The sequence below is a fragment of the Muntiacus reevesi genome, chromosome 12 (genome assembly GCF_963930625.1).
Source record: "Muntiacus reevesi chromosome 12, mMunRee1.1, whole genome shotgun sequence".
NCBI classification, from domain to species: domain Eukaryota; kingdom Metazoa; phylum Chordata; class Mammalia; order Artiodactyla; family Cervidae; genus Muntiacus; species Muntiacus reevesi.
The window spans coordinates 22767976-22790646 of NC_089260.1; positions in this window are offsets into that span (position 1 = coordinate 22767976).

Genomic DNA, 22671 nt, shown 5'->3' on the forward strand with positions numbered 1-22671 from the left:
GGGACACAGGGGACACATCAATTGTGTGTAAGTTTGAAGTTATCTAATATATTGGCTAAACATCCATAAAACCCTATGAGTTATTGCAATGTAAGCTGTGAGACTGTCACTGGTTTTTGACATGTTAATTTTTTAAATTTAATTCGGTTGTGCTGGGTCCTCATTGCTGCACTCAGGCTGTTTTTCATTTGTGGTGTCCAGAGGCTACTCTCTAGTTGCGATGCGTGGGCTTCTCATTGCAGTGGCTTTTCTCGTTACAGAGCACACGCTCTAGGCACACAGGTTCAGTAGTTGTGTGGCTCACAAGCTTTGTTGCCCTGCAGTGTGAGGAATCTTCCCAGACCAGGGTTTGAACCTGTGTCCTCTGCATTGGCAGGCAGATTCTTTACCACTGGACCACCAGGGAAGTCCTTGCTATATTCATTTAGTTGGTGTTTTTATCTATGACCCAGATACATATGCTTACTAAGCTACTACATAAAATAATGCACTTTAGAAAAATATATTGAAGTAACACATAATTAAAACAATTATCTGGAAAATATTCCTATATAGAATGTCTTGGTCTACAACAGTGTTAAACAAGATAGTATTATTTTAGGACACTAAAAACCAACTACATTTGTAAAGCAATGAAAGTAGTTGATTTCTACTTTCATTTTAAGGCATGGATCATCCTGCAAATTTTACTGTTGATAACATCCTTGGCAATTTCTGCATTACATGCTGGTATAGGTTGAAAAATCTAAGAACAAATAAATCTAAACAACATAGACTGAGCAGCCAGAAAAATCTTTAGTGGGCTAGAGGCTCCCCTGCAGAGTTTGATTATACCCTAAGGCTCATTGTTCACAGGTCTGCAGTTCTCCAACTTTTGTCTGCTTTTCTATGTGTGAGAGATGGGACTTAAAAAAAATCTGGATGTAAATATAAGCAAAATTTACCGTGATGGCAGTAGAGTCAGTATGAATATGGAGATGCTACTTACTCTTTTTGCATTTTCCCTTGATCCCTTCCTTATTCAAAATGTATCTGTCAATAAAATGAGAAAACAAATTGTTAGAATTTATGAAATTATAATCCACAAATACCATCACAAAGCAATCACTGTTGTTTTGCAAGAGAATAAAGCATAAATTAGGATCATCTGGTTAGGTGCGTTTGACAAGTGCTTTTGCTAAAACTCTACCTTGCTATATGGAATTGGTTACTTCTAGTTTTGTCTCCTTTGTTTTCATTTTTCTCTTTTCTGGAAATAGCATCTCAATTTTTGTTTGAGAAATCATCTTACTTTTAGTTGAATGGGACTAAAAACCCACCACCTGCCTAGTTCCTCCCCTCCTGGTAAATGACTGATCTCACAAACCAGCATGTTTTATCCTTTTTGGATGTAGGAAGGGACAAGTGACTTTATTAATATAGTGAGATTTAATCCCAGAGTTTTTCTAGAATTATTGGGAAGGAAAGATTTTTTTTCTATTGGTATTGCCAAGTTCTAAGGTAAGCTGTTTTGCTACACAGGGAGACACTGTATGAAACTAAAATCAACCTAAAGGAAAGCAAATCAGAAGATGGAGAGAGTGTCCAGATAACACTCTTTTAGCACCTTGGTCAAGGCATACCTGAAGATGTTATTCCCCTAAGACTCTTCAGTTTTGTCAATTAATAAATTCCCTTTTAAATGTTACACTGGACTGGAATTTTGTCATTTAAAATCAAACTAAATCCAGAATTAAACAAAATAAAAACCAGAGAGAGTGACATTATAGGAAAATCCATGATTCTGTTTTAAGAAAAGCATAATCTTTGATTCCTTAATTGCAATTACTTTAATTAATTAAATAAGTTATTAACTATTTGTGCCACTGACTTCAGAGCACTGTGAGATGTCTGTGAGAAAGAGTCATTATTTGTCCTTTGCACATGTTTAACTAAATTAAGGGATTTGCTATGGCCTAGATGGGGAAACAGTGGAAACAGTGGCTGACTTTATTTTTTTGGGCTCCAAAATCACTGCAGATGGTGATTGCAGCAAGGAAATTAAAAGATGCTTACTCCTTGGAAGGAAAGTTATCACCAACCTAGACAGCATATTTAAAGCAGAGACATTACTTTGTCAAAAAAGGATCGTCTAGTCAAGGCTATGGTTTTTCCAGTGGTCATGTATGGTTGTGAGAGTTGTATTATAAAGAAAGATGAACGCTGAAGAATTGATGCTTTTGAACTGTGGTGTTGGAGAAGACTCTTGAGAGTCCCTTGGACTGCAAGGAGATCCAGCCAGTCCATCCTAAAGGAGATCAGTCCTGGGTGTTCTTTGGAAGGACTGATGCTGAAGCTGAAACTCCAATACTTTGGCCACCTGATTTGAAGAGCTGACTCATTGGAAAAGACCCTGATGCTGGGAAAGAATGAGGGCAGGAGGAAAAGGGGATGACAGAGGATGAGATGGTTAGATGGCATCACCAACTCAATGAACATGGGTTTGGGTAGACTCTGGCAGTTGGTGATGGACAGGGAGGCCTGGAGTGCTGCAGTTCATGGGTTTGCAAAGAGTCGGACACGACTGAGTGACTGAATTGACTGACTGAGCATCATAGACAAGCATTTAATCACCTACATTCATGAGAGATTCCAGAAGAAAATACAACAGAATACTAAGCCTAATAGATGGTAGCTTCTTGAAGAACATAATATGGAACTTAAAAGCAAGAAGTACTTGAATTACTTAAGATAGCCTACCCATGTGAGTGGGCTTCCTTGGTGGCTCAGACGGTAGAGAATCTACCTGCAATGCGAGAGACCTGGGTTCGATCCCTGGGTTGGGAAGATCCCCTGGAGGAGGGCGTGGTAACTCACTCCAGTATTCCTGCCTGGAGAATCCCCATGGTCAGAGGAGCCTGGCGGGCTACAGCCCATGGAGTCAGAGAGTCAGGTATGACTGAGCTACTCAGCAGCAGCAGCACCCATGTGTCACAGATGAAGAAACAAGTTGCCTTATTTTAGCTTCAAATGCTCATGGTCAGCTAGTATAAAAGTTACGTCATGGAAAAGATGCTATTTAAATAATGGCTATAATGGGCTGTGAGTACTATGGTCAGTCTTTGCATTGAGAGTATTATTAGCCACAGGATTGTTGTACTAGTGGTGTTAGGGCAGTAAATATTTATACCCTTCCAAAGGGTTGTATTCAGTTTTCCTGCCAAAGAACTTGTCCTTCAGGGTTAAGGAGGACATTGTAACTGAATTCACAGCCATCTGGCCCAGATGCCTGAGGGTCTCCAGTGCTTTCCTCCCTGGGCAGGGAAACACAGTTTCTCTGGCAAGTTAACAGGTCACCTTTGCCTTAGATGGGGCTCTCTTCTGAATTCCAGTCAGAAGTTATTTTTGATGATCACAGGCATCATTTTCAGGGATCTTTTTTTCTTAGTTTCTGACTTTCAACCCACCAAAATCAATGTGTGTTTGAGTGTGCCTGTTTACATGAAGAGCAAGTAGTTAATTTTTTTAATTAAAACTTTTTATCTTTTATTTTTAATAAAAATTGTACATATTTAGGGTATGCAACATGATTACTTGATACACATGTACAGTGAAGTTGATATTAGAGTCAAGCTAGTTAACATACTTCCTTGCACAGTTACCAACTTTGTGTGTATGGTTAGTGCATCTGAAATCTATTCTCTTAGTATCTATCTAGTATTAAATAAATACAGTATTGTTGAGAATAGTCATCATGGCAAGTGGCTGCTTTTAAATGCATGAGTGACTCTGTCATATCCCAGATTGGAGCCCTGATGAACTTCTGGAAGGAAAGGAATTTCACAGCACTGGAGACAGGTGAATTGCAGTGAGGGATAAGGACACAGCTAGATGACATACCCAACGAATCAATGAAAGGGTTATGTATTTACTTGGTCAAAGCCAGAGACAAAATACTCTGATATATTTTATTAGTCTCTGTTGTATTTAATAAGATGAGCTCGTGTTGTGGTAATAGGCCATGGGTTCTGTAGTTAGAGATCTGGTTTTAAACCCAAGCTGAGCAACTTACTGGTTGCAGGACGTCGGGTAACTTTCTGAACCTCTCTGGGCTTTGGTTTCCTTATTTGTAAAATGGGAAGGTGACTGCTGAGAGGTCAATATTTGATGATATTGGTGAAGTGCTAAGTGCCCAGGGGGCACTCAGTTAACTGTTAGACTCTGACCTTACCTGAACGTGGCCAGAGAAAGTGACCACTTGCTCGAGGGGTCACTATCTTTCTAGTCTGTTCATTCAGCTTCTCAGTGGCAGTTGAAGAGAGACATGAAAACCTTGGCACAGTTTTTACTGAAGTCTGGACTAAGAATTTGGATTGTGACAGACATCTAAGTTCTAACTTAGAATGAAATGACCAGCTCACTGGATTCTCACTTCTCTGACATTTTGAGAGCGAGCCCAGCCTGAGGGTTTGGATTCACTTTCTGAATCCTGCCACATCCCTACAGAATAGGCTTAGGCATGCGTGTTTCCAATCCCTTTGATAATAAAACTTGTGTCCATCTAGAGGACCAGACCTGCCATCACTGAAACAGAAAGAATGACTCTGAGAGGTTTCCTGTTCTCGCTCATTCACTCAGAAACCGAGTTGGGAGGTCTGGGGGGTCCTTGGAATTAGATCTCTGTCCTCTGGGAGAATTGGACTCAAAACTTTTCAGAAAATAATAAATGTGTTGTTCAGTCTTGATGAGCTGGTAAATCTAACAGTATCTTTGCCAAGAGAGAATATATATACAACTTATGATCTCTGCTGGTTTTTCCTTCTTTGTATGTGATCTAATTTTAATTTTCTGAGTCCAACTTTTCACTTACCTATAATCCACAGCAGAAGGTCTTTCAAAAGCAATCTTAGGTTTGCTGAATTCATCAGGGACTGTGGAGACTTTGTTCTGCGTTTATTCATCTAGTGAGATGTCATTTGTTAAAGCCCTTTTAAAGGATTTCAGTTATCTTAACCCTTTCTAGTAGTTTGCATATTTACCAAGGATGTGCTTTAAAATTCCACCGTAGGGAAGCACAGGCAAAAGTCAGTGTTTGTCAAACACAGACAAAAGTCTAGAATATAATGTATTAATAATAACATCTATGTACGGTGAATCTCCATCAGTCAGATTCAGTTCAGTTGCTCAGTCATGTCTGACTCTTTGCGACCCCATGGACCGCAGCACGCCAGGCTTCCCTGTCTATCACCAATTCCCGGAGCTTGCTCAAACTCATGTGCATTGAGTTGGTGATGCCATCCAACCATCTCCATCACAGGTTCCATAATCATAAGCTAATGCCAAGCTTGTTTCACTTACATGAATACCCACTCTCCTTCCATTGTCACATTGTGTTGAAATAAACCCTAGAATAACATAGAATTTTATTAATAAAGTTTATACTCTCATTCCCTGGTGAATGTAAAGAATCTGCCTGCAATGCAGGAGATGCAAGAGACCCGAGTTTAATCCCTGGGTCAGGAAGATCCCCTGGAGCAGGAAATGGCAACTGACTCCAGTATTCTTGCCTGGAGAATTCCATGGACAGAGGAGTGTGGTGGGGTTGCAAAGAGTCAGACATGACTGAGTGACTAACACTTTCACTTCATTTTTTTCTTTCTGAAAGATAAGACCTCTCTCTTATTTTTTGATACATCCATTATGCCATAATCACACCTAAAAAAATAAACTATCATTCCTTAGCATCACAGTCGATCAGTTAGAGTACGGATTCTACCAAACTCAACATACTTTTAGCTGCATAAAACTAGCGTCTTTTCCTAGGTTGATCTCTAGGGCTAATCGTCAGTATCTGTGGCCACCAGTGGATGGTGGTGCCTACCAAGAATATTTGGCCACCGTGTGACCCACTTCTTCTCAGGATGTGCGGCATTCCCCAGGGGCTTTGTGTGCCAAGCAAGGTCCAGGAGAGCTGCCAGATCCGAAAAGCAGGGGAGGGGTGGGCCTGAACATGCACATACATTCATGAGACGCGGAGCCAATGGTAGTCGTTAAGAGAGGCAATCAGAGAAGGCTTTCTCTTCATCCACTAGTGAGCGGGGTGATGCAGAGGTGTGAGCAGGGACCCTCTGTATAGATGGAGAGATGGCATCACTTAGATTTGTCTCCACACAATCCCCCTACCTCCCACTCCACATTTCGGGCGACCCTGAGGGTGGGGTGTGCGAGAGAAAGGCTGGAATTAGTGTCTGTCACTCTAGAAGGTCCTTTCCGATCAACCCCTGGGGCGGGGGTGTGGAAAGCAAGGGTAAGACCCTGCGGGTGTGGAAGGGACAGGGTCTCTCACTAACACCTGCTCTCCCGCCTCTCTCTCCAGAGGAGGCCGGGCCGAGAGCAGCGCTGACGGGGGGCATACCCCCGTGAGGCCCCTGCGCCCGTCTGTCTGCCGGGAGTGAGGCAGGTGCCAGAACCGGGGGCTGGAAGCTGCGCTGTGCCACGCTGCGCTCATCCGCAGGCCCCCAGGGGAGAGGGTGGCAACTCCTAGCTACCTTAGGTGGAAGCAGCAGAGAGATGGGGTAGGGGACTCTGCCGCCGTGGCGCCTCTAGGCTGCGGGCGGGACGTGTCCGGAGCAGGGCAGCGCCTGGGAGGTCTGGGCCGGTCCAGAGCTTTGCCTGAAGGAGAGAGGAGAGACACGCCCTGGGAGTGGGTGTGTGCTTCCAGCGCTTGGGGACGGGGTTTCCTCACTTCCTCTATAAGGACGTTAATGTGGCTCCGCCACAGTCACACCAGGGCGCAGAGGGACCCTGGGCCACCTCTCCATCCTCGTTGCTGCGCACCCTCCCCGGATCCTCTACAAACCAGCCATGGGCAGCTTCTACCGCTTCCTCAGAAATACCTCGCTCTCTTGATTGCTGGCCTTCATGCTTTGTCCTCTGTTTGGCACACATTCTCTCCCCAAGTCCCCTTCCCTCTCCTCCCTCCGGTCTCAGCTCAAAGGCCCCTGGCTCTGGCAAGCCCCTTGTCCACCCCAATGGGTGAGAAGCTGCTGCCACAGGCTCCTACACTGCCTCGTATTTCCCTTATTCTACCTCATTTGGAGACGGAGGCTGGAGAGCGGGTATTAGGGAGCGTGTCCCTTCCATCCTGGCACAAGCGAGTGCTTGTTTATGTGTTTATTTTCCATGTTTGACTGTTAACACCTTGAAAGGCTGGGCCTACCCCTGTCTTGCTCACCCCTTTAATCCCAGTGCCTCCTACAGTGCCTGACACAAATAGGTCCTTATTGAGTAGATGATTTCAGTTTATAAATAACTCAAGGAATAGACTTGAGCCAACTTTTTAGCTTTCTAAAACACTTTAATCCTTTTCTTAAATCTGACTCTTTGCAACCCCATGGACTATACAGTCCATGGAATTCTCCAGGCCAGAATATTAGAGTGGATAGCCTTTCCCTTCTCCAGGGGATCATCTCAACACAGGGATTGAACCCAGGTCTCCTGCATTGCAGGTAGATTCTTTACCAGCTGAGCCACAAGGGAAGCCCAAGAATATTGGACTAGGTAGCCTATCCCTTCTCCAGGGGATCTTCCCATCCCAGGGATTGAACTGGGGTCTCCTGCATTGCCGTTGGATTCTTTATCAACTGAGCTATCAGGGAAGCCCAACTCTAGGAATAGATTTGAGCCAATTTTTTTTTTAGCTTTCCAAAATGCTTTATTTAATTCTTTTCTTAAATTGGCTTACAATGTTGTGTTAATTTCTGCTTGTACAAGGAAGTGAATCAGCTATATATATATATATATACACACACACCTATATCCCCTCTCTCTTGCTCCTCCCTCCCACCCACCTGCCTTTCTGCTCCTCTAGGTTATCACAGAGCACCGAGCTGAGCTCCCTTGAGCCAAAATTTTGAGGAAGCTCGAAAGAATCAAAAGGGGACCTAACTAACTAGGGATGGGATCATCAGTTGATTACAAAATGTTTTGCTGATGGCGAGGGGAGTAAGGGCAGAGAAGAACAGACTGGGCCATTTGTGCTCTCTGCTGACCCGTGCTGTTGACAGAGCTCATGCTCAGTCATGGCTCCAACACAGGACAGAGCCCACACCTCCTGTCCCTGAGGCCCTGGGGGCTGTCTCAGGCCCCTGTGGGGCTGGGAGAGTCACCTGACCTCTAAGAACCCGGGACCTGGGAGCCTTAGCTGATGGCCACCCCCAGTGCTGGAGTGGACCCTGGCAGTGTAAGAGGCTGTTCTAAGGGCTGCTAGCCTAGCCTCTCCTTTAAATCATTTTTAGTTGATGATGCAGACCCTGCTGGAGGAGTTGATGACCAGTGGAGCTCAGTCTGTGGCTAAGCCATTCTCATTAAACAACAAGAGTTTTCTTTTTGTATTTTGCTCTGAAACCTGATTTTCTGAAGCTTCCATCCATCAGCCCTCATTCTGGAGAAACACATAGGGACTTAGTCCCCCTAAGGTAATGTACCTTGAAATATTTAAAGAAAACTATAAAGTTGTGGTCAGCATGCCTTTATCTGTAATGTAATTGAGACATCATCTTGAATTAAATCTAAAATGAAAATGGGAATTAATTATTTTGAAGGAGAAATGGGTTTTTTCCTAATTGTGTAGTGATTATTCATTGTGGGGAATATATTTATAAAAATTATCTAAAATAGGACCCTGCTTAAAAGATCCCATTTATCACTTTTAACTTACTTTTCCATTCCTAAATACTGCTTCCATAGACTACCACCACATCTGGCAAATGGACATCATAAATGTACTTCAAAGAAAATCCCAATTTAAAACTCTTTATTGTATAAAAGACACACAGCTGACCTTATCGATGGTCTGAAAAAAGATGTCACCCAAATTCTCGGATATTTTGCTACAGAATAGAACCTTGGACTCTCTGCTCCGTTAATTTATTAATTTGAATTCATCTGATTGTGATTATGGATTAAGGTTTGCTCTAGTGATGTCTTCATTTTCAAATTGTTGTCTGCTGAATTCGTACACTGCCTTTTTCACAGGTTAGAAACAACCAACTCTGTTGCTTTGTTTAGTTCCTAAATCACTTCCCTATTTTTAGATCATTACCATATCTGAGAAGAAGAGGTTACCTTTGATTTCTTGTGCACGTGGCCGCCTGAGATGCCAGCACTTAAGGTTATGTGGCTAAATTTCATTCATGGAATAGAAGTATGGGGCTGTTGGTATGTGTGGACATCTCCTTCAGTGGAGTTTTTCCTAAGAACAGAGCCCATCTGATCACTTTGGCCCAAGCTAGTTCAGCTCTGCTGGAAGCTGCTGCCCCTCTCAGTGAGTGGCTCTGGGCAACACCCCTCTGCCCACTAGGCTGTGCCCTGTAACTCGAAGCTGCCTCCAGTTGGTTGAGCTGGTGCCCGGTCTCCTAAGAAGTCACACCATGCCCTTACAAGTGCAGCCGCCATGCCTTTCTTACTGAATGCCATTCCAAGTCAGTTTGCCAGGATTGACTCATGAATGATTGACTCATGGAAAAAGAGCTTGTGTTAAAAGTGGGGGAGAAAGCACTGAATTTATCCAAATACCTAAATCACTGTGAAATGGATATTTGTATCCCTAACTGTGTTCCATGCATTCAGAACCTAATGGCTGGTGGGATTGACACATACCCGGCCAATGTATGCTTCTCAACGGAACACTTTCCTATTCTGAAATAGCCAAGTTATCCTTGGAAGATGGCTTCTTTTATTTTCCCCCAGTATACCTTTGAGATAAAAGATTGGTTCTCAGCCACCCATGATTTTGTCTCGGGGGGATGCTTGGCCGTGTCTGGAGACATTTTTGATCGTCACAGATGGAGGCTCCTGAAATCTAGGGGGTAGAGTCAGGGTTGCTGCTAGATATCCCACAGTACACAGGGCAGCCCCCCTCCCCATAACACAGACTGACCTGGCCCCAATGTCAGTAGCCTCAGACAGCTTGAGACAGCTTGAGTTGGAGAAATTATTTCTAACTGATTTAAAATGTCTCCCAATTGTCTCTAACTTTATTGCTTTAAATTGTTTTTTGGATCCGAGAATGACTAAAGTTAGTACAGAACCCCTGCTTATCAGAATTCGCTACACTGCATCTGAGATTAACTGACATGACAAGAGTAACATGTATAATACATATTACTAGTGCAGTCCTAGGTGAGACTGTGTCTCCATGCTTTTCTATACTTAATGAGAAGAGACTGAAAAGGAATGAGGAATTAGTTTTCCTAGGGCTGCTATAAGTTACTATAAACTTAGTGTCTTAAAGCAACACACATCTATTATCTTACAGACTATAGGTCAGAATTGTGAGCTAACATTAGTGTGTTGGCAGAGCTATGTTCTTCCTTGAGACTCTACGAGAAATCCATTTCCTTGCTTTTTCTGGCTTCTCTAGGCTGCCCACATTGCTTTGCTTGCGGCCCCTTTTCTGCACTGCAAAGCCACTAATGTTGCATCTCTCTGACCAGTCTTCTGTGGTCACATCTACCCTGATCACAGCCAGGAAATGTCCTCTACCTTTAAGGACCATTTTGATGACATTGGGCCCACATGTATAATCCAGGATAGTTTCCTCATCTCAAGGTCCTCAACTTCATCGCATCTAGAGTCCCTTTCACCGTGTAAGGTGACACACATATGCAGAGGTTCCAGGGATGAGGATATAGACACATTTGAGAGCCAATATTCTGCCCATCACAGAATAGTAACTAATTTTGGCATCACCTAATTTCCACTGAGCTATTGATATCCTACAAACTGGGGACAGGCTGAAGCACACAGACTTTGAGAAGAAGGTTATCAGTCATCATCGAATTGTCCTGCGAACAGCTCAACTGCAAGGTTGTAGCTGGAGTGGGTTTGCCTCCAACAGAAACAGATGTTTCAGTTGTCAGCCATTCTGGAAAGAAGTCACTGCTAAATGAGGCTTGGAATAGGGTGAGAAAACACTTTCTTCTTTCTCTGGGACTGGGTTCCCTTTGACCTACACCTGGAGATGTGGTGGAGGTACCTGGAGCACAGACAGCTGTTGGATAAACCTTGGGGCTGAGCAAGTGGCCTGATGTAGAGGAGAGGACACGCCATAAACTTGGTTTATCAGGGACCTTAAAGGAGAGGGGGACTGTGCAATATTTTTGAATTACTTTTAGAATAAATTTAGTGTCATTATTTTTTTCAAAAGTAGCTTGTATCTGCTATGCTATAAAAAGTGAAGGGTAAGAGTTTCTGTTCTACTTGGGGATGGCTCTCCTTAGGGAAGGAGAAGCAGTTCACAGAATCCAGAATTAAATGCCTGGTGAAGGGAGGATCTAGGAAACATACAAAATACTGAGATACTCAGGAACTGTTAGTAGAGGGAAAACCTATGCTAACCTAAACATGTAGATGGAATATTTATGTCCTCCCCCATCACAAATCCATGTTGGAACCCTAAGCCCCACGGTGATAGTATTAGGAGGTGGGGCCTGTGGGAGGTGATTAGGTCATAGGAGCAGAGCCCTGTGAATGGGATTAGTGCCCTTATAAGAAAAGGCCCAGAGAGTACCTTGCTCCCTCCCACCCTGTAAGGACACAGTTAAAAGGCATCCGTCTGTGAACCAGGGAGAGAACTCTCACCAGACAGCAAATCAGGCAGGTGCCTTGACCTTAGATTTCCAGACTCCAGACCTGTGAGGAAGAAGCCACCCAGTCCACAGTATTCTGTTAGAGCATCCTGAACTTAAGTGGACTAAGAAAACCTGGAAAAGATTGAACATCAAAAGGATGAGGGGTTCCAACTGTTGTGATTTATGTATGGAAGGGAAATGTGACCTCCTGGGTGCTGAAGTCTGGGACATTTGGGCTATGTACTAAAATATGGGCTTCCACGGTGGCTCAGACTGTAAAGAGTCTGCTTGCAGTGTGGGGGACCCGGGTTTGATCCTTTGGTTGGGAAGATCCCCTGGAGAAGGAAATGGCAATCCATGCCAGTATTCTTGCCTGGAAAATCCCATGAACTGAGGAGCCTGGCAGGCTACAGTCCATACGCTTTATAAGAAACAGTATACGTGTGAGGTTGGAAAGCATTTTGGTAATAAGCATGGCATTTTACATGGGCATAAAACTCTCTTAAATCGCAAGGTTTTCCATTGTGATACGGTGGGGGTGTCATTAAGTTTTTCCTTTGAAGGTATTGAGTAGGGTGGGTCTTCTGGAAAGAACTTTGGATGGCTCATGAGGAGACAGGATTTTGTGTCTCCTGTTTTCACTCTGCACGTTGTCCCTGAGTAAGCTCTTCTGGAAGCTCGGCTTGGTGCTGTGATGACCTAGATAAGTGGGAGGGAGATACGAGAGAGGGGATATAGATACACATATATAGCTAATTCACATTGTTGTATTGCTATAACTGACACATTGTAAAGCAATTATGTGTGAGTGTGTGTTTGTGCACGTGTGCGCTAAGTTATCAGACTCTCTGCGACACTATGAACTATAGCCTGCCAGGCTCCTCTGTCATGGAATTTTACAGGCAAGAATATTGGAGTGGGCTGCCATTTCCTACTCCAGAGGATCTCTCCAACCCAGAGACTGAACCTGTGTCTCTTGCATCTCTTGAATTGGCAGGAAGTTTCTTTACCACTGCATCACTTGGGAAGCCAGCAAAAGCAATTATATGCCAATTTTTAAAAAAAAGAAAAGAAAAAAAACAGAGTAAGATGACCATTTATATAAATACATTTTGTTCTTTCAGTTCCAATTGGTTCCTGCTACGTCTGCACAATACAAAGTACATTAGAAGTAAATTTCACCCCTGGGTTTTGTCAGGTAGAATCAAAGGAAACAGTTTCTGGGCTTTACATTAGACAGAGGTTTGGGCAAAATGAGGCATGGGGTGGGCTCTGATCTTTAAACTTTCCCTTTGTTGCGTTTTCTCTTTAAGCTTCTTAGATTCATGTATCTTGTATCTGGTTCTATAGAGGGAATGTAGCCATTCCCCTGGCTGGGACCCCCATTAGCTCTCCATCTCTCCCCCTTATTCTCCAAAGGAAAGGCTGAGGTTGTGTGCTAAAACATTTCTTAATTGCGTTTTCCTCCCGGGAGCCACAGCAGCTGCCTTGCCTCTAATACACACGTCCTTTGAGCTTCGGCATTTGGGTGATGACAGAAATGTACTGGTTTACGAGTGCCAGCACCCAAGGCCGCCACAGGGATGGAGAAGTCACCTGCCAGAGCATTTGACACTTGCGTCAGGAAAAGGCAACAGCTGAGAAAAGCCCTGTGAGAAATAGTTTCTCATGTGTGTGGGAAAGGCTGTCCAGAATTGTAAATCAGTTGGATGCCTGCTTCTTCCACTGAATTCTCCCGGGAGTGGACGAGACGGGGAGTCCATTCAGCTCCACTGGTGCCTGTGTACATAATGATAGCATGCCAGGGAAGAAGGAATCATTTTGCATCATGAGATGAAAGCCTTTGATTCCTTGTCCTTAGAAGCTTGGCTAAGACTGGAAAACCAATTGCTTCCAGGTGGAAATGTTTGGGTACAGTGCTCTCTATTTTTAATAGGAGAGGTCGTAAGCTCTGAGCCTGTCAAAGGAGACTAGCTCTTTCATTTGGCTGATCATGACAATGGTATTCCGATGTCCTACTCTTAGCTCTGTGTCCTTGAGGTCTAATCTTAGATAGCTTTCCTTTCATTTAGAATGGTGTCCAGCTGCCTTTAGATGCTAATAAGAAATAGACCACCCAGTTTATGGTATTTTTGTTTTAGCAGACTGAATGAACTAGAACACTCTCTCTTGACTTCTGGGACATTAAACTTTACAGATATTTATTCCACATCTTTGACTGTGTCTTGATGGTTCCTTGCCCTGTCCCTGAGAGGTCAGTTGCTCCAAAGCTGGCTAGACTTCATATATTCTTCCTGGTCAGCCTCACCCATTTTTATATTTTCTGCAATATCTCTGTGGTGATGTTTGCTAATTCTCCATCTAAGTTTGGACCATGCTTTTAACTTTAACAACAAGGACATTTGCCATCTGCCTCTGCAGAGATTGAACCCTGTGCTACTGTAGCTGCTGACCTTCAACACTCCCTGAGGGGAATGCAGGGTGGAGAGTGATGCACTCTGTATTCTAGGGAAACTGGTGGAACAGGTCTTTGGATAGTGAGATATTTTCAGGAACTGATTTCATGATCCAAATCCTTGCATCTCTTCATATCTAGATAAGCCCTAAACCCCTTCATGGTGACATCATCTCCTCATGACGCAGAAAACCTTTTGTAAAATGAATGCTTAATTGCACTGAACTCCCCCCTTCACCAAAATCTTATATTGACCTTCCCCCACTGGCTCATTGTAGCAGTTTCTCAGTTATCTGAGGTGCTGTCTCCCAGGTTGCAGTCCTCATTTTGCCCCAAACAAAACTTAACTCAAAATTCTCATGTTGTGCATCTTTTTAGTTGACACCTTCTAAAATACACCAATACCTGGTCACCCAGTTTCTGCCAGCACTGGAGGCTGTTGTTTGTCATTGGTATTTATAGACTGTGCAAAATGGCTTTCTACATTTTTTTTTTTTTTAATAATGAGAAAGAAAGAAATACTGAACCAGGAAAAGTCTGGGGAAAATCCTAGAATATATACATAAAAGTAGAAATGAGCTGACCACTTTGCAAGAAAGAAAGCATGTAAACAGGTTAGAAAAGGGGGCTGAACTATTCACCTCCTGTAGTACCCATTCAAAAGGGAGGATCAATAGCTACAGCTGTTTCAGTTTTGCCAATTTCACCCTCTAGATTAGACACGTGCCTTTGATATACTTTAATGGGAACCATATGTGTGCAGTCGATGGCGGTACTTACTGCTAAGGAAGTGAAGTGTTGAGTCCCGCCACCCATCCACATCTGCGGCTTCACAAACCACAAGAAAATTAAAAACAAACATGCTCCTGGCATACCCGGAAACCGTGGAAGTTTGGCAAAACCAACCAGAAAGGAGAAGAGAATTGGAGTGTGGAGACTGTGCTGGTCGGAAGCTGAAGCGTTGCAAAAGGTCAGGTCTTAATATTTCAGTCTTTGGGGGTACTTTGCTCTTTGTCGCTGGGGTCTTTGGTTAAAATTTTGGAGGCTATTTCTAACACTCTAGGATCTGGTAATGAAATATAAAATACATGGGCAATAAAGACAGTTTTCAGGTCATTGTTTTGATCAAATGCTTGTTTGAGTTCCCAGGAGTTGTTAGCTAAGACATGGCAGGTCTTTCCATAGTACCAGGTTTGAATTTTAAAGGAAAGAACCTCTTTTCTTAAGTACAGACAAGGATATTCATTGCAGCATTCTTTAGGATGTCTCTGAATTGGGTAAAAGTCAGTGGTCAGAATAGTAGACTTGCTCAATAGATTATAAAACTTGTACAATGAAATCTGTAGAATTTAAGGGAGCAGGCACTGGTATGAACCTCTTCCCAAGATGTTGCTAGGTGAAAAAAGAAAAGCTGCAGAAAATTAGTTGTGTAGGCTTTTGTTCAACTGACTGAGGATTCTCTTAAAAACACAATTTCTTTAAAAACTTAGTAGGTTTGGGCTCTGTTTGCTGTCAGTAAATTTTAATAAAGACAAAGTAGTTATCTTAAGTCAGTGCCACTGACTTTAGATACTGGTGAGTGGGCCCTAGAGTAAGCTCTGTCCAGCTGACCAATATCTAATATCTCTCCAGTTTGGCCTCTGTCTCAGGATGGGTCAGAAGTCCCATCTCACCTTCCCCTTCTCCCTAATCTGCAGTCTAATGACTGGTTCTTTTCCTTGGGGTTGACTGCATCCTTTTAAAATAGTCACAGGAAGTTCACAGGTTGAGGCATGTTTAAAATAAGCCTGAGGGAGAAAGTCGTTGATTCCTCCTGCTATCTTATCTCCTATTCCACTTTTAGCTTCAATTCCACCTTTATCCTGGCTGGGGCAGATAACTTAGGATCTCTAACCTAGCAAGTAAGATGCAAACAGAATTGAAAACATCTCCAATAACTTGTAGGTAGAAAGGGTCTGTCTTCACAAGATTTTATGTTCTTCCCTCTGTGTCCAGTAAGGTGAGCATAATTGTAAAGGAAGTTTGTTTCTTGCTGGAGCTGAGTGAGGAGTAACTTGATAAATCCCTATGTTCTAGAGCTTTTCTGCACAATTTCCTAACATTCCAGCCTTCTTAGGCATGCGCTCTGTATGCCCAGATGCAGTAGGTCAATCACCTCGTAACAAACACTTCCAACTTCTTAGCTTAGTTAGGATAGAGGTCTCCTAGCGCTGCTCGGCCAGTTCCCTATTGTGGACTCTTATTTATAATAACCCTAATTTCTAAGCACTTGTTTCTGAATTGTATGTAACTTTCAATTTCAAGTGACAGAAACCTAGCTTAATATATTTTAGAATAATTGCTCTTTCACTTGTGAAACAGGGTAGTTTTTCTTGAAGTGCAGCTGGTTTCTATCAAAAACCTAGTAGGTTTGGGATTAACCTACTGGAGTGATGCTCTGACCCCCGAGTGCACTTTCTTTCCACCTCTGTGTTCTGTGTCCTTGTCGGTTTTCATTCTCAGACTTCCTGTATTCACACTGGGCTATTAGAGATGTATTCTATCTCTCAGCCTGGTATCCTCAGAAGAAAGAGAAGACTGTTGGTCTGAGTTTAAGCAGTCTTGAAGTTGGCCTGTTCTAACCATCTTGACTGGCCCGTGCTCACCCTGAATAGACAAGTCACTGCGGATTCCAGGTGACGGCCGGGTCTCACACTCAGCCCTGGAGACAGGTTTGCTCAGCCACATTTGAAACGCTTTCAAGAAAGGGGGTGGGTTCCTGAGGAAAGTGCTCATATTACTAGAATAAGAAATCATGGATGCTGGCCATAAAACATAAAAAGTAACGATGACAGAAATATGATAGAGACAGAAAGCTATTTATAGGAGGAAAGAATGGGTTAGAAAAAGAGGAGAGAGAAATGAAAATTGCTGAGGAGGCTGAGTTTTTGAGAGACGGGGTGTTTTTGAAAGAGCTGGGAGGAGATGCTAATATTAGAGATGCTTGTTATTTTGCGATGTGGGCTTTTGGGAAGACGGTGTTTTTAAGCTTAACTGTGCTATGTTTTATGGCTATATAATTTCTTCTCTCTCACTTTTCAAGAAATATAAGCAAAGACTCATACCCTTTGTCAAGGCCTTTTGGGGTTATATTTGTGCTGGCTTGTGGACACAACACTATGTTAATTCTGGTCTAGGGCACCCAGCTTTCGGTTACATAAGATACTTGGGGAAAAAAAAAAAAAAGATACTTGGAAACAATTGCTAAATCTTTATGGAGGATGGCTAGACTCAGGATAACACTGAGTACAGAATCTCTGCTTTTAAGCAACAGTTTCTCTAAGAGCTCTCGGTTTGTCTTTTATTTTCTTTTTAATTTTTAATTTTTTAATTGGAGGATAATTGCTTTACAATATTGTGTTAGTTTCTACCATACATCAACATGAATCAGCCATAGGTATACATATGTCCCCTCCCTCTTGAACCTTCCTGCTACCTCCCAGGCTATTCCATCCCTTTCCTAATAGTCTTCCTTTTTTTTTTTTCTTAACTAGTAAATTTCCTTTTAATGAGGAATTAAGGACCATTTGCAGTTAGCAACAGTTAGAGGTGAACAGTTAAGGGTGGTCAGCCCTACAGGATGAAAAGGCCTTGAAAAACTTTTATTCTGAAACCAATAAGAATTTATTGTCTCTGAAAATAATGTAAAGCAGAAATGCACTTAGCTGCACATGAGAATCATAAAGGAGCTTTAAAAAATACCAGTGCATTGGCCCTTCTCCTGGTTATTTTGACGTAACTGCTCTTCAGCTGGCTAGGCGTCAGCATTTTTAAGAAGCCCTTTGTGTGTGCTATGCTCAGTCACTCCGTCATGTCTGATTCTTTGTGATCCCATGGACTGAAGCCTGCCAGATCCCTCTGTCGGTGGAATTTTCTAGCCATGAATACTGGCATGGGTTGCCATTCCCTATTCCAGAAGATCTTCCTGACCCAGGGATTGAACCTGCATCTCTTGTGTCTCCTGCATTGGCAGGCGGATTCTTTACCACTAGCACCACCTGGGAGCCCTTTAGGTGATTCAGAAGTGCTTCTGGACCTGAACTATAGCTGCAGAGGTCATGCCATCAGGTTTGCAGATGAGGGTCACAGTCATATGAACTGCATTTGTTGAGCTCGTGCCTTCTATCCAACACCCTCCTGTTAGTGAATTATTTAATTTAGGTTAATAGGATATGGGAATGCCTAACAGGAATGCTTCTCTCAGGAAGTAAGGATGGTGTCCAGTATGCTCTCTGGGTTGGCCTGCGGAAACAGGAGTTGACCTGCAGAGTGACCCTGCCTGTCACACTCTAGCAAAGTGACTAAAAGAACTTTATGAACATATTCCATGTTGTGCCCGCAGTAAAGGACAGAGCTGGCCCAGAGTTAAAGGTCAGCATATAAGTGTCAAAAACCTGCAGTCAAGACCTCTGAGGTCTACGGAGCCAGTCAAACATTCCAGCAGTGATCTGACAGCAAAGCAGTTTTGACTTTCTGTACCTGTAGAAAGGAGGACCCAGGCCACTGAGTTCACATTTAGTTTATGTGGCAACAGTAACTCCCAAGTAGGGGAGCTGTCGGGGACTGAGGGAAAAGAGTGAGGAGTTAGAAGCACGGATGTCTCACCCGTCCCCTGCTCCCTCAGGCCCCTGTTCTCTGTTTGCTGGCTACCACTCACCCCCATTGCCTTCCCATTTTGATTAGTCCTAGCCTGGGATTTTTGCAGAAATTAAGCCTGTGGCCCATGATTTGTTCTCTGAGTAACTATTGAAACACCTGTGCTTGAATAAATATCGAAAACTTTTTTGCACCTAATGTATTCTTTTGAAACAGTTCATGTCTTCCTAAAACATTCTAATATGTCATTAGAGTCTGATAGGTAGTGTTGCAGACACCTCTGTGCAGGGGAACAGACTGTCTATCACAAATCTACTGTGTTTCATTGCAACTTCTCCTGGAAGAGCAGACTACACTTTCTGCTGGTGTTTTTTTAGTCCCGTGGGTATTATTTCCTCTAGAATGTTGTTTAGTCGCTGAGTCATGTCTGACTCTTTTGCGACCCCATGCACTACAGCCCATCAGGCTCCTCTGTCCATGGGATTCTCAGACAAGGATATTGGAGTGAGTTGCTATTTCCTTCTCTAGGGAATCTTCCCGACCCAGGGATCAAACCTGCGTCTCCTGTGCTGCAGGCAGATTCTTTACTGCTGAGCCACCAGGGAAGCCCTCCTCTAGACTACCTTCTTTTATTTTGCCTGATAGTGGACAAGATGCATCTTTGCAGGGGAGCAGAGTTGAGGTGGGGGAGGCTCTTTTACAAAAGCCACAAAAAGGGCTAGCTGTTGGACTGCCATTACATTCTCCAGGATGGTCAGTTATCCATTCTCTATCTACTGCTAACAGCAATTGCATGTAAATTACTTTATTCTGTGCATTAAGGCTGCAGTTAATTTTAAGCTCTAACAACTTTGCATGGTGCTGTTAATAATGTGACTCTAAAAACCTATTGATACGTCTTTGGTCAGTGATGTTCTAGGAAGGGGGAGGCAGATGATTGATCTCACTGGCAGATGCTGTGATTGTCACTCCTGAGATGGCTTCCCTACCTGCACAGCAGCATCCTGTAAGTTTAGGTCTGGGTAGCAAATGCCTTATTGACTGTTGTCTGCATTGGTTGTCTTTCACTCCTGGTGAGGTGATTGCATTGCTTTAAGACACAACAGTAAAATTTAATGGCATGTTGAAAATGACCTTTTTGATGTTTCTGTCTCCCAGTAAAATATTTCCTTAGTCATTTGGTAGTTTTCTCATTTCTGCAGGTGAGGATCACTAGAAATTCCAAACGGAGGGATTAGAAAGTGGTGTTTCACTTGTTTTGTAATGGAAAAGGTTTGACAGAGGTGAGCTTCTGCACAAGAAAAAGTGCTGTAAGAGGCCTTAAAGGAAAGAGAGGAAGCAGAGGGAATGCATTCCCTGGCTTTCAGGTTGCCAAAACCTCCCAAAACACAATGGGGTCTTCTTAGACAAATGTGTGTGTGTGTGTGCTCAAACGTGTCCAGCTCTGTACTGTGCCTTTGCATCATCTTTCTTGTTGAAGGTGAAGGAGATTGTATTCTCTGTAAGATCTGTCTCAGATTATCTATTTCTCTGTCACAGACCACCCTCAGGTAATGGTTGGTTACAACCATCGATCTCTCATTATCTCTGATATCACTGAGAGTTGGCTGGGCTCAGCGAGGGGGATCCCACTCGAGGCCTCTCATGGGGTCAAAGTCCCTCTGTGGCTGAGGCTGGCTGATCACTAAGGTCTCCACACGGACAGTCTGCTGCCTGGGCTGAGGACACCACAGCTGGGGCTCCTCAGGCTTCTTTCTCTGAGTCTGTGGGCCCTTTGCATGTGCTAACTCCATCATGGTGGTTTTTTTTGAGGGTAGCAGTGCTTCTTACATGATGACTGAAGTCCCCAAATACACTTGTCTCGTGAGAGATTGCCAGGCAGGTTCCTGCCTGTGGCTCTCTTTCTCCTAGAGCTGAGGCTTCTAGGGAAGCCAGCTGCCATTCTGTGTGCAGTCCTTTGGAGAAGACCCTGTGGTGAGTAACTGCGGACTGTGAACAATGGTCCTGTGAGCGACCTTGGAAGCAGATCCTCCAGCCCAACCAAGACTTAAGGTGACCGCAGCCCCAGGTGATACTTGACTGCAGTCTCCCGAGCCAGATGCACCCAGCTAAGCCTCCCTCAGATTTCTGACACTGTGAGGTAATTAGTACATTTTTGTTGTCCTAAGGGACGCCATTTGGGGTTAATTTGTTATGCAGCAATAGATAACATGTACAACCTCTTTTTTGCTCTTTCCTAATCTTCCATCTGCCAAGTAGGCACTTAGTTGTGGAGTGAATAAATGAATGAGGAATGAGTAATACATTGTCTTTGGCTGTGAGAGGTCGTCCAATTGCTTCTTATAGCACACATTTGCTTCTGTTAGGGAAACTTTATATACCCATACTGATTGCCACTTACACTTTTCAGTGTAAGTATGGTATAACCCCATAAAAAGATTTTGTGTTTTTCTGACATGTTATATACTTGACTGTTTGGCTGTTTGTAGTATTTATTTTTGCCTATTTACTTCTCACCTCTTTAAGTCACTTTAGTTGGTATCTGGGAATTATGAAAATATTTTAAAGTAGACTGATTTTTACTACCCAATCACCAGGTTATGATTTTGAACTCTCCGTTAGAGGATATATATGTCTATCTATATCTATATCTATATCTATGTATATAATCTAGAAGTAATTTTTATGCCAGTCAACTCTGTTCAATGTATTTGTTTTGATCTCTAGTGCCCCAATTTTTTTTTCTATTCTTTAGGTTCAGTTCAGTCGCTTGGTCGTGTCTGACTCTTTGCAATCCCACAGACTGCAGCATGCCAGGCCTCCCTGTCCATCACCAACTCCCGGAATTTACTCAAACTCATGTCCATTGAGTCAGTGATGCCATCCATCCATCTCATCCTCTGTTGTCCCCTTCTCCTCCTGCTTTCAATTTTTCCCAGCATCAGGGTCTTTTCAAATGAGTCAGTTCTTTTCATCAGATGGCCAAAGTATTGGAGTTTCAGCTTCCAGTGAATATTCAGGACTAATTTCCTTTAGAATGGACTGGTTGGATCTCCGTGCACTCCAAGAGACTCTCAAGAGTCTTGTCCAACACCACAGTTCAAAAGCATCAATTCTTTGGTGCTCAGCCTTCTTTATGGTCCAACTCTCACATCCATACATGACTACAGGAAAGATTATGTAGAAATGTACTAATTCACTGAAACCAAGTCAAACCAGAAAGAGTGCGTTTTTTGGAATTTCTTTTTTAGTAACAACAGGTTAAAAAAAAAAAAGGATAAGTGAAGACATTCTAGGTAGTGTTTCTAGATACTTCTCACCTGCTGTACATCTCATCCAGGGCTGTCATTATGGGGGGACCTTTCTCCCTAGTTCCTTCAGAGGTCACTCCTGGTCTTCTTGCTCCCCTCACTTATTCCTCTCAGCGGAGGAGTGCCTTGGCCGATGTGAGTTTGGGTGAGTAGATAAGCATGCATGGCTCAGTCCCCTTCCCTTTCTTGGCTCAGGGAACCCTGAGGGTGGTCTACTCTTGGCCATGGTGAGGTTGGTGTGTACTGCCTGTGACTCTGGAGAAGGCAATGGCAACCCACTCCAGTATTCTTGCCTGGAAAATCCCATGGACGGATGCAGTCCATGGGGCCGCTGAGAGTCGGAAACGACTGAGCAACTTCACTTTCACTTTTCACTTTCATGCATTGGAGAAGGAAATGGCAGCCCATTCCAGTGTTCTTGCCTGGAGAATCCCAGGGACAGGGGAGTCTGGTGGGCTGCCGTCTATGGGGTCGCACAGAGTTGGACACAACTGAAGCGACTTAGCAACAGCCTGTGACTCAGTGAGTTAGCAAATGCTGTGGATGCCCCATCTCTCTTCTCCCAGCCTTCACCTGGACATGCAGAAGGTTGCTTGTTACCAATACCTGCACTCCCTTAGTATGTGTGTCTGGCCATAGGGATGTGTTTGGCCCATGC